This window comes from Stomoxys calcitrans, chromosome 2 (assembly GCF_963082655.1).
Source record: "Stomoxys calcitrans chromosome 2, idStoCalc2.1, whole genome shotgun sequence".
NCBI lineage: Eukaryota > Metazoa > Arthropoda > Insecta > Diptera > Muscidae > Stomoxys > Stomoxys calcitrans.
This window is the reverse complement of record NC_081553.1, coordinates 108544296-108557077: the sequence shown is the minus strand read 5'-3', so window position 1 is coordinate 108557077 and position 12782 is coordinate 108544296. Positions and strand designations below refer to the sequence as shown.

Sequence of the window (12782 nt, the reverse complement as noted above, 5' to 3'; positions counted from 1 at the left end):
GGACCGGTCAATTGGCCGCCTGGATTCTGCGATTTAACGCCTTAAAACAATTTTTTTGTGGGGCTATGTTAAATATCATGTCTTTACAGACAAGCCCGTTTCAATTGACGCATTGGAAGACAACATTGAAGCATTTATTCGTGAGATACCGGCCGAAATGTTGGAAAGAGAATGCCAAAGTTGGACTAAGTGGATGCAACATTGGGGCGCCATCACGGTCAACATTTGCATGAAATTATCTTCAAACACCAAATAATATGGAACGTACTATCGATTCAAATAAAGATTTCATGCATTCTTCCGAATTTTATGTGTTTATACCCTACACCACTACTGTACGGTACAGGGTATTATAAGTTTGTGCATTTGTTTGCAACGCTGAGAAGGAGAAGAGCTAGACCTATTGTTAAGTATACCGACCGGCTTAAAATCACTTCCTGATTCGATTTTGTTATGTCCGTCTGTCTGTCCATGTATTCTTGTGATCAAGTTACAGGTCGCAGTTATTGCCCGATTGTCATGACATTTTCCATAACTCTCTTTTTTGGTCCACGGACGAACGCTCGGTCCAGATTTAGATATAGCTTCCATATATATTTTTCATCCGATATGGAATTTTAAGACTGTAACAGCCACAATTTCGGTCTTATCTCTACAAAATTAAGCATGAGGTGTTTTATTTGTCGTCTTCATATGTATGGAAATTTCGTCAAAATCGGTTCAGATTTAGATATAGCGTCCGTATACATATTTTTCAACTGATGTGGCCTTAAACGCTGTAGAAGCCACATTTTGGTTCAATCTTTACAAAACTTTGCGTGAGTTGTTTTATTTGACATCCTAATAGGTCTGCAAAATCGGATCAGATTTAAATATAGCTCCCATTTATATATTTCATCCGATACGGATGAAAGCCACAGACTGTAGAAGCCACAGTTTTTGTCCGATCAAAACTACAAAATTTAGCATGAGACATTTTTTTAACGTTCCAATACCTGTGCATAGTTTAATCAAAGACTGTCCAGATTTAAATATAGCTCCGACATATATCCTTTATCCGATATATCCAATATGGCCCTTTAATGCTGTAGTAGCCACGCTTAAGGTCCTATCGTAAGGAAATCTTCCAAGGTTCTATTCAATATTTTCGTTTTTTTTTCCTTAAAAACCCTCCTATTGCTCTTAAAAAATCACCCTTTATATTAGGTTATGAACCGATTCGGGCCATACTTGGTTTGTATGTTGGACACCATAGTAGAAGTCATTGTTACAAATTTCAGTCGAATCGGATAAGAATTGTGCCTCATAGGGGCCCAAGAACTAAATTCGGCTTATACAGGCGCAATATTAGCATATGAACTGATTCAGACCAAATCTTATATAGGCCGATCCGCCGATTTAGGGTCTTAGGTCCATGAAAACCATATTTACTATCCGATTTTGCTGAAATTTGGGACAGTGAGTTATGTTAGGCCCTTCGATATCCTTCTTCAATTTCGCCGAAATCGGTCCAGATTTGGACCCATAAAAGTTTTGGACCCATAAAAGGCGCATTTATTGTCCGATGTCGCCGAAATTTGGGACAGTTGTGTTAGGCTTTTCCTGCTGCTATGGGGGATAAGGTATGCATTTTTCACCGGATTTTGACGAAAGGTGGTTCACATATATACCCGAGGTGGTGGGTATCCAAAGTTCGACCCAGACGAACTTAACGCCTTTTTACTTGTTAATATTTAAAGACAAGCAGACAAACGGACGGACTGACATGGCATAGATTTTACTAAGATCAAGTATGCTTTGTAGGTTTGGAAATAAATATTTCGATATGTTTCAAACAGAAAATTGGAAGCCACCGTGGCTCAGAAGTTAGCATGTCCGTCGATCGCCCGGGTTCAAACCCCGGCGTGAACATCAGCAAACATTTTCAGCGGTGATTATTCCCTTTACTTATGCTGGCTTCATTTGTAAGGTATCCTGCCATGTTAAAACATCTCTACCAAGTGTGGTGGCTAATCGGCACGCCGTACGGATTCGGCATAAAAAGGAGAACCCTTTTCATTGAGCTTAAACTTTAATCGGACTGCATTCATTGATATGAAAGAAGTATTCCCAGTTCCTTAATGGAATATTGATGGGAAATTCAGTTTAGTACAAGCAAAGCCACCGTAGGGCAGAAGTTAGCATGTCCACCGCTGAAGCTGAACGCCTGGGTTCGATCGCCGGCAACAACATCAGAAACATTTTCAATGCTGGTGACATTTGTGAGATACTTTGCTATGTAAAAACTTTTCCCTAAAGAGGTATCGAACTGTGGCATGCCTTTCGGACTCGGCTATAAAAAGCAAGTCCCCTGTCATTGAGCTTAAAAACTTGAATCGGATAGCACTCATTGATATATGAGAAGTTTGCCCCTGTTCCTTAATGGAATGTTCATGGGCAAATTTGCATTTCGTATTGCACTTCTTCATCAACTGATTATCTTTTAATACCCCATAAAAAATACCTTGTATTAAGATTCTAAATTAAACTTTGTGGTAGTTATATATATATTGATCATATAATGGTTTACGATGGAATTATACTATGAATAGCTATGTTCAAAAATTTCTATTAGAACACTATATTGCCTTATTTAGCTACACAAAGCCTAAGTTAATAGTTTTATGCGTTCGTTTTGATGTATGCTAATAAAAGCATTCAAAGACAATCATTTTTATGTATTGCAAAATATTAACAAAAAATCCAATTTCACTAAGCAAAATGTTCTCTTTTATCAAAGAACAACTATTAATTTGTTAAACTCACAATTTTTAATGTTGTCATAAAATTAGCCATATATTGTTCACTTTTTATACGATTTTCTATAACCGGTTTTGGAAACATCAACTCTTTCTTTATGTGATCTAGAAAGAATCTTTTTCATACGAACAAATTATTTGCAAATCTGGAAGACGGCAAGAATTTCTTCCAGATATATCGCATGAACTGGTTTTCGCATTATGTTTGCCAAACGAAAGCCATAATGGTGTTATGGATTTTTTTCTATCAATTTTAATTTTAAATAACGGTTAAAAAAAAAAACTTTTTTGATTAAATTTTCGAAAATATATGACTTTCAATGTCAAAAGAGATAAACAAATCCTAATTGATTTAAACAAAAACATAATTATTCTTTTGTACGCGCTTATGCATTCATTGATCTTTTTATTGTGATAATTTTTTTTTTTTTTGTTTTTCATTGTATTCATATAGAAGATATATTTTAGAACAATATTCTACATAAGTTTAAGGATGAATATGGGAATTTTTATAAGGCGGTAATAGAAATATTCAAAGAATTGTTCTGTCTGCCTTAAAGACGAATAATAATCCTAACTGGAGAACAATTTTAAATAAGTGCATTTCTCAAATTTTAAGAAGAGATCTTTGGTTTTAAGTAACGAATTGTTCAGTCATAATGTTAATACCAAGTGAAATGCAGGGTACCTAATTTTACCACTATAGATCCCTCTAACCACCTAGTAACTGTACTGATGCCTACGGGCTAAATTGTTTAAGTAAATCTGATTGCATATAATTCAAACCTAGTTTATCTTATTGCATGGATATTATTTAGGTATTCATAGCATTTCATAACCTTGGTTTCGGTTCCCGCCTGAAACAGTTTCCAAAAAAAAAAAAAGAATATATTTCTACTAATTTAAAGAACATTCACATCGATAGCTGATAAGACATAAACCAATGCATATACCATATCCATATTCAAACATTATTATAAATTTTGCAAACACAGCTGAAAGATAAGTTTTCTATACCCTATGCCGCAGAAAGAATGCATATTCAACATAACTCAATACTTGTCACACCATCGGGGTAAGCGTTCGTGATACCCAATCTCAGGCTTTACAAAGTAAGTAAAACTTAAGCAAACTCTTGAAAACTGTAGAAATTCAATGAACTGGCTTAGACTATTAAGTAAGTTTAGGTTAGGTTGAAAAGAGGGTGCCGATTTTCATTCACCACATGCCGCTATGGACATACAACTAAGCCAGTAAGTAATAGGCTTCTTGGCGCTCTAAATCTCAATAAAAGTAATCTCGATTACCGAGATGCGCTGTAAGCAATATTCCATCTTTGCACCTGTATAATGGGTGTGTGGCAATGAAGATTGCCACAATGAATATTGAGGGTCCCAGGAATATGGCGATCCCCAAACTTTTTACACTCTTTAAATTTGCTGGAAGGTGGAGATGTGGGATGGCGGCATGCTAAATACGGCACTATGGATTATTTACTGGGGGAATTCTTCCCAGCTGACGGATTGGATGTAGTCTTACAGGAAAAGGAAATCTGGGCTTGTGGCGCTCCTCCTATTGAAGCGACATGTTTTCTTCAACAATAGAACTTACGTTAAGTTGATAAGAGGGTGCGGATTTCCCCCAAGCTACTATGGACATACAAATATGCCAATAAATACTAACAAGTAAAAGCGTGCCAAGTTCGGCCGGGCCGAACCATCAAGGATTCTGCTAAAAATGTATACAAAATAAATTTAGTTGAAGGGCATAATTTTATTTTCTGTCAAACCAACAAAAATTTTAGCTTCTAGGAATCGAACAAGGATGATCGAGAGACCGCTTTACATGGGAGCTATATCAATTTATGGATCGAATCGGACCGTACATGGCACAGTTGTTGGAACTCTTAAGAGACGCTACATGCAAAATTTCAGCCAAATTGGACAAAAATTGCGGCTTCCAGGGGCTCAAGGAGTCAAATCGGGAGATCAGTTTATATGGGAGCTATATCAGGCTATAAACCGATTCGAACTGTACATGGCACAGCTGTTGAAAGTCATAACACAACACTACAAGAAAAATTTCACCTCAATCGGACAAAACTTGTGGCTTCCAGGGGCTCAAGAAGTCAAATCGGGAGATCGGTTTATATGGGAGCTATATCAGGTGCTTGACCTATTCGGAATGTACATGGCACAGCTGTTGGAAATCATAACAGAACACTACAAGCAAAATTTCAGCCAAATCGGACCAAAATTGCGGTTTTTAGAGGCTCGAGAATTCAAATCGGAAGATCGGTTTATACGGGAGCTATATCTAAATCTGAACCGATATAATCCATTTGCAATCCCCAATGACCTACATCAATATTAACTATCAGTGCAAAATTTAATGTGGCTATCTTTCCGCATTCGACCGCTATAGTGATTTCGACAGACGGACGGACATGGCTAAATTGACTCAGAACATCGAGAGTATCAAGAATATATATATATTCTATGGGAAATATTAGACGAATATTTCGAGGTGTTACAAACGGAATGATTAGATTAGTATACCCCCGTCCTATGGTGATGGGTATAAAAAGTAACCTAGAAAAATCATAAAGTCATTATGTTCGGCCGGGCCAAACTTTGGATACCCACCAACTCCGGTATATATATGTATGTTAACCGCTATATCCAAATATAGACCGATACACAGCAACATTGGATAATAAAGCGTTTTTTATGTGCTAAAGACCCTAAATCGGTGGATCGGTGTATATAGCAGCTATAAACAAATATAGCCTGATCTTGACCATACACGGTACAACAGTCGACGAGCCTAACGCAACCCATGTGTCATATTTCAGCGAAATCCGAAAATATATGTGACTTTATAGGCCCAACACCGTAAATCCGGAAAGATCAAGGCCATATTGACCACGGATATCGAAGAGCCTTACACCCCTTACTGTGCTAAATTTTAGCAAAATCGGGTAATAAATGTGCCTTTTATGGGCCCATGACCTTAAATCGCGAGATCGATATATCTGGCAACTATATCCAAATATAAACCGATCGACATCATATAGGGCACGGACGTCGAAAACCCTTACATAGGACACTGTGCCAAATTTCAGCGATAAATGCGCCTATTATGGGCCCAATACCAAATATAGCCCCATCTTGACTATACTCAAACAAATGTCGGGAGCCTAACGCTACTCATTGTGCCTAATTTCAGCAAACTCGGTTAAAAAATTTACCTTTTGTGGGCATAAAACTTTAAATCGGAAGATTGGTATATATGGCAGGTATATTCAAATCTGGACCGATCTGAAGCGCATTGAACAGGGATGTCGAGGAGCTTACACAACTCTCTATACCAAATATCTGCGAAATCGGTTGATATATGCCATATTATGAGCTCAAAACTTTAAATGGAGAGATCGGTCTTTATGGCAGCTATTGTATATTCAAATCTGGACCGAGGCCAAATTAAACAAGAATGACAAAGGGCTAAGCATAACTAATTGTTCCAAATTTTAGCTAAATCGGATAGTAAATGAGCCTTTTATGGGCCCAGGACCTAAAATCGAGAGATCGGTCTATGTATATGGCAGCTATATCCAAATCTGAACCGATTTGAGCCGTATTGAACAAAGATATCAAGCGACTTTACACAACCCATTGTCTCAAATTTCAACCAAATCGGAAAATAAATGTGGCTTTAATGGACCTTAGACCTTTAATCGGCAGATGGGTATATAAGGAGGCTAGATGAAGATATAGTTCAATACAGCCCATCTTTGAACTTAACCTGCCTATAGACAAAAAAAGAACCTGTGCAATGTTTCAGCTCAATATGTCTATTCCTGAAGCTTGTGGCCATATTTTATTGTAATATACAATATTTATATACTCCAATTGTAAATAAAGGACATATATATATTGCAAGAAGAAGACCTGGAGAATGGGTACTTGGATTTCCTCCAGTTACCTGGTTTGGCTGACTTCACTGGTTTGTCTGACTGCACTATACTTTATATTCAAATGTAAGAGTTACTCCACGGTGCACCTGGTTCCCTACTATTTTGCCCTCTGCGTTTGTTTTTCTGCCTTTACTGCCGCCTAGCACCTCACTGAGGGGTATATCTATCTAAATTACTCCATCTTCTTTTTGTACCTTCGACCAAAGGGTATCCTTGATTGTCTTGATATTTTAAGTCGATTTAGCAATGTCGGTCCGTCTGTCGTAAGCATGCGAACTTCGAAGAAGTAAAGCTAGGCGCTTAAAGTTTTACACAAATACTTCCTATTAATGTGTTGGGATTGTAAATGGGCCATATCGGTCCATGTTTTGATTTGCTATATAAACCGATTTCGGACCTTGACTTCTTGAGCCTCTAGATTGTGTAATTATTATACATTTTTTCTGAAATTGTGCATGGTTTGTTTGACTTCTACCAACTGTCCAAGGATGGTCCAATTATTCATAACCTGATATAGCTGCTATATAAACCGATCTTCCGATTTGACTTCTAGAGCTCTAGAGAAAAAGCAATTGTTATCCGATTTGGTTGAACTTTTGAAAATGGGTTTTGTTAAGACTTCCAAGAACTGTGCCGGGTATGGCGGAAATGGATCCCTAACCTGATATAGCTCCCATATAAACTGATCAGCCGATTGGACTTCTTGAGAGGTCGCACTTTCTATTCGATTTGGCTAAAATTATAAACTTAGTATTTTAATATGACTTTTAACAGCCAAGACAAGTAAGGTTCATATTGTTCCATAACTTGATATTATTGGGTTGCCCAAAAAGTAATTGCGGATTTTTTTAAAGAAAGTAAATGCATTTTTAATAAAACTTAGAATGAACTTTAATCACATATACTTTTTTACACTTTTTTCTGAAGCAAGCTAAAAGTAACAGCTGATAACTGACAGAAGAAAGAATGCAATTACAGAGTCACAAGCTGTGAAAAAAATTGTCAACGCCAACTATACGAAAAATCCGCAATTACTTTTTGGGCAACCCAATAATTTGAAAAAGGAATTCAACGAATTTGTCACTTGCGAACCATGGTGGAGGGTATAGAAGACTTGGCCCGGCCGAGCTCAATACTGTATAACTAGATTTGTTCTACAATATTACCTTCTTCTAGGGTGAACACAATGGACCTAAGGTCTCCGAGGAAAGCAGCTGGCTTGTCCCGTGGCCGTCCTTGGTGGTCGTATACAAGAGATCACTATAGGCCAGCTCTTTACTTCCTACCAAGCATGCCCCTACAGGAGTAGAAGACGCACTACGTCCCATGGCTGATAATTAAAATCCAAGTTTTGGAAGTGAAATAATCCAAGTACAAGTAATGTAATAAAATAGCAACCATCGCACAATGTTTATATGACCTTTGCTAAGAGCACTTCAAGCACCAATAATTAAGAGAAACAACTTCTTTCATTCGTATTTTTTGTTCAAGTCATGCTGCATGCATGAATAAAGTAGGGTATCTAAAAGGCGCTCCATTTATATCTACCCCCTTTTACTAATTAAATATCAAACGCTCAGCCTCCATCACATACTGTGCGGTGGTGTCATTAACATATTTGGGCTGCGTTTTTTTTTTTTTTTTTTTTTTGCATGAGATTGTTCATAAATCAATGACGAAAATATTAGAAAAACGATAGTAACCGCAAATCCATGTCCATACACCCCACAAAAGGCGTTGAATTTAGCAACAAAACTGAAAAAATCTTTCCTTTTTTTTTTTGAAAACAAAAAAAAGCACAACAACAACAACAACTCTTTGGTTTATGTCTTAAACTCGAGCAAACACAACCACAACTCTTTAGTCAAATGTCTAAAATTTGAGCATGCAAATCAAACCCGATTTTGGCCATAATATTTTGTCAGCCTTCAGTCGGCGCCCTGACAACTGTTTAGTTTAATTAAAGACAAATTTGGATTTTGAAATCTCGGTGAATGAACGAACGCAAGGGAAAAAGTGGATAATCGACTTTACTCGATTCGCTTCTCTACACTCTCTGGTGATATCGTTAATTATTTAGTTTCTTTAAATCGAACTAATGAATTAATTATAAAATGTTTGCAAAAATTAGTATGTATGAGATGGCATGGTGTTGACTCCCGTATGCAATTAGGGAAATATAAAGTGGCCTGAATTCAAGTTTTAATGTGTTATCAAAATAATTAAATTATGCTAAAAGAAGAGAAGGTGAAATAGTGGAAGAATGCATTAAGCAGAAAGTTGGCCTCTAAAAGAGGCTTCTGCTCTTTCTGGAGTTATTTGCAGTTTTTGTAGCCGTAACCACACAAAAAGAAGTATTATTCTACATACCTCCAGAAACCGAACAAGGATGATCGAGAGACCGATTTACATGGAAGCTATATCAGGTTATTAACCGATTTAGACCGTACTTGGAACAGTTGTTGGAGGTCATAACAGAACACCGCATGCAAAATTTCAGCCAAATCGGACAAAAATTGCGGCTTGTAGGGGCTCAAAAAGTCAAATCGGGAAATCGGTTTATATGGGAGCTATATCAGGTTATAGATCGATTCGAACCGTACTTGGCAAAGTTGTTGGAAGTCATAACAGAACACCGCATGCAAAATTTCAGCCAAATCGGACATAAATTGCGGCTTGTAAGGGCTCAAAAAGTCAAATCGGGGAATCGGTTTATATGGGAGCTATATCAGATTATACACCAATCAGACCATACTTGGCACATTTGTTGAAAGTCATAACAGGACAGTATGTGCAAAATTTCAGCCAAATCAGACAAAAATTGTGGCTTGTAAGGGGTCTAGATTTAAAATCGGAAGATCAGTATATATGGGAGCTATATCTAAATCTGAACCGATATGGCGCATTCGCAGTCCCCAATAATCTACATCAATACTGAGTATCTGTGCAAAATTTCAACCGGCTAGCTCTACAGGTTCGACCGACATCGTGATTGGACGAACGGACGGACATGGTTAAATCGACTCAGGACGCCGAGACGATCAAGAATATTAATACTGTATGGGGTCTTAGACGAATATTTCGAGGTGTCACATACGGAATGGAGGCCACCGTAGCGCAGAGGTTAGCATGTCTGCCTATGACGCTGAACGCCTGGGTTCGGATCCTGGCGAGACCATCAGAAAAATTGTTCAGCGGTGGTTTTGCCCTCCTAATGCTGGCAACAATTGTGAGGTATTATGCTATGTAAAATTTATCTCCAAAGAGGTGTCGTACTGCGGCACGCCGTTCGGACTCGGCTATAAAAAAGAGGCCCCTTATCATTGAGCTTTAATTTGAATCGGACTGCACTCATTGATATGTGAGAAGTTTGCCCGCCAGGGCGAGTTATTGGCGCCATCAAATAACCAATGGCCAACATCAGCGTCTGTTCCCGGGTTAGAGGCAGCTGGAGGCGAGCAAACGACTCGCCACAACGAGGGATACATGTGCAATCCCACAAAGCCCATGCGAGTAAAGAAATAGTAACAACGGAATATTCACAAAGCCATATGTCTGTCTCCCGATCAAAACACGAGACACCAAATTGATCACGTTGTGATAGATGAAAGGCATTCATCCAGCGTGTTAGATTTACGATCGATCCGTGGATCGAATATAGATTCGGATCATTACCTTGTTGCAGTAAAGGTTCGCACCCGTTTGAACATGGCGAGGAAAGTACGATCTGACACTGCACGGAAACTCGACATTGAAAAGCTGCATACACAACAGATGGCAGCGGCATACTCGACTGACCCAACTGCTTTATGAAAGGACTCCTTGTTCCGATGATAAAATGGCGCAGTGGCAAACCATTTCCCATTCCATGAAAAATGCCGCGAAATCCGACCTTGGGTACCGGAAGCCTCCCCCAAGAAAGCCATGGTACGACCAAGAGTGTCGAGATGCTACTGAAACCAAGAATGCGGTATATAGAGCAACCCTGCAATCAGTAGCAACGCGCCAGATGAAGGAGAGGTATCGGGAGAAAAGGAGAAAGGAGAAACGTCTATTCCGCAGAAAGAAATGGAAATGGAAAGATGTGAGTGCGAGCGAATTGAGATGTAGAGGAGTCAGAATGAAGTCCGGAAATTCTACCAAAGAATTAAACACCAAACCGATGGCTTTGGTGCAGGCACATCCTCCTGCAGAGACAAAGAAGAAAATCTGGTAACTAACACAGATAGCATGCTGGGGATATGGAAAGACATTTTATTCAACTGCTAGTGTCCGACGTTATCGGCGAAGAGGATACCGCAGAACCAATCACTGATGATGGTATAGAAAGTTTACCTCCTAGTCAGAATGAGATCCAAGTATCAGTGACCCGACAGAAGAATAACAAGCAGCAGGAGCCGACGCGTTACCCGCTGAACTATTTAAAACCGGATGCGACACGCTGATAATGCATATGCATCAGCTTATCTGCGCAATTTGGCTAGAAGAACGCACACCCGATGATTGGAACCTCAGCATACTATGTCCCATACACAAGAAAGGAGACAAGACGGAATGTGCCAACTACAGAGGATCAAGTATCCTCCCCATCACATACAAGATACTCTAGAGCGTCCTGTATGAAAGATTTAAACCTACATTCAATGAAATAATTGGGCATTATCAATGCGGTCTTAGTCCTGGTAAACCCACCCTGGACCAGATATTCACACTGCACCAAATCCCGGAAAAGACCCGAGAAGGACAAATCAACACCTACCATCTCTTTGTTGACTACAAAGCCGCTTTCGATACCCCTATACGTTCTAAGGTATTTCAAGCCATGTCTGAGTTTGGTATCCCTGCGAACTTAATAAGACTCTGCAGGATGACACTTGCTGATACGCGTTCCTCAGTAAGAATAGGAAATGATCTCTCGGAACCATTCGGTTGAAAAGAGGATGCAAATATTAATCCGCCCCATGCCACTATGGACCTAAGCCCGTCATCGGCATGTTGTGCACTCTAAAAACTATAAAGTAACCTCTATAAAGAAAATTTCAGTAAGGAATTTCGTGCTACTTACAAAATCCTTAATTGTTTTCAAAAGTAGTAACTGCAGCATTGGGAGAATCGAAAGAGAGTCAATGAAAATGGGTCTGGCAGTAAATGGAGATAAGACGAAATGGATGGTTTCAACTACCAAAACGCCTTGTACAACCGAGCAGATAAAGTAAATGGAGAAAGTTGGGAACCACAACTTTGAAATAATCAGCTACTTTATCTATCTCGGCACCGCCGTAACTGGTACGAATGACACCAGTTTTGGGATAAAGCGAAGAATAATACTCGCAAACTGATGCCACTTTGGGTTAAGTAAGCAATTTAGAAACAAGGCCACCTCTCGACAGGCGAAAATTACACTATACTAGACAATAGTACTATCCGTGTTGTTATATGGTTCTGAGGCATGGGTACTTGTCAAAGCAGATGAAGCAGTGCTTGGAGTATTTGAGAGAAAGAATCTTCGTAAAATTTATGGACCAGTTTGCGTGAATATAAGTGACGTATGAATATAAGTGACGTATGAACCACGAGCTGTATGACGACGATAGCATAGTTACGCGTATCAAAATACAACGGCTGTGTTGGCTAGGTCATGTTGTCAGAATGGATGAAGAAGCTCTAGCAAGATTTTTTTGAAGGTACACGGAAACTGAGAAGACCAAAAGTCTGATGGAAAGATCAGGTGGTGGGAGACACCACGAAATTTGGTGTCAGAGGTTTGAGCGCAGAAGATTGAGGCGCTTGGAACGCTATCGTTCGGCTAGTGGAACAAATGTTCTGTCATAGCCAATTAAAGTAAGGAAGTAATATTATTTTTACATAAGTAGATTCTTCATAGTCATAAAAATATGGGAGGCGGCTAGAAACAGGTCCTTCCATTTGTAATTATGTTCAGTTCGGCCGAGCCGAATCCATAGTACACCATTAATCACATTTGTCAAGTTTTTGAATGCCTTATCTTT

At 38.9% G+C, this 12782-nt stretch overlaps 1 protein-coding gene across 2 annotated transcripts in view; it reads right to left on the bottom strand.

Annotated features, from left to right (window-relative positions):
• LOC106091832 (serine-rich adhesin for platelets) overlaps positions 1-12782 on the bottom strand; it is a 202132-nt gene that overhangs the window by 89466 nt on the left and 99884 nt on the right. The window lies entirely within an intron of this gene.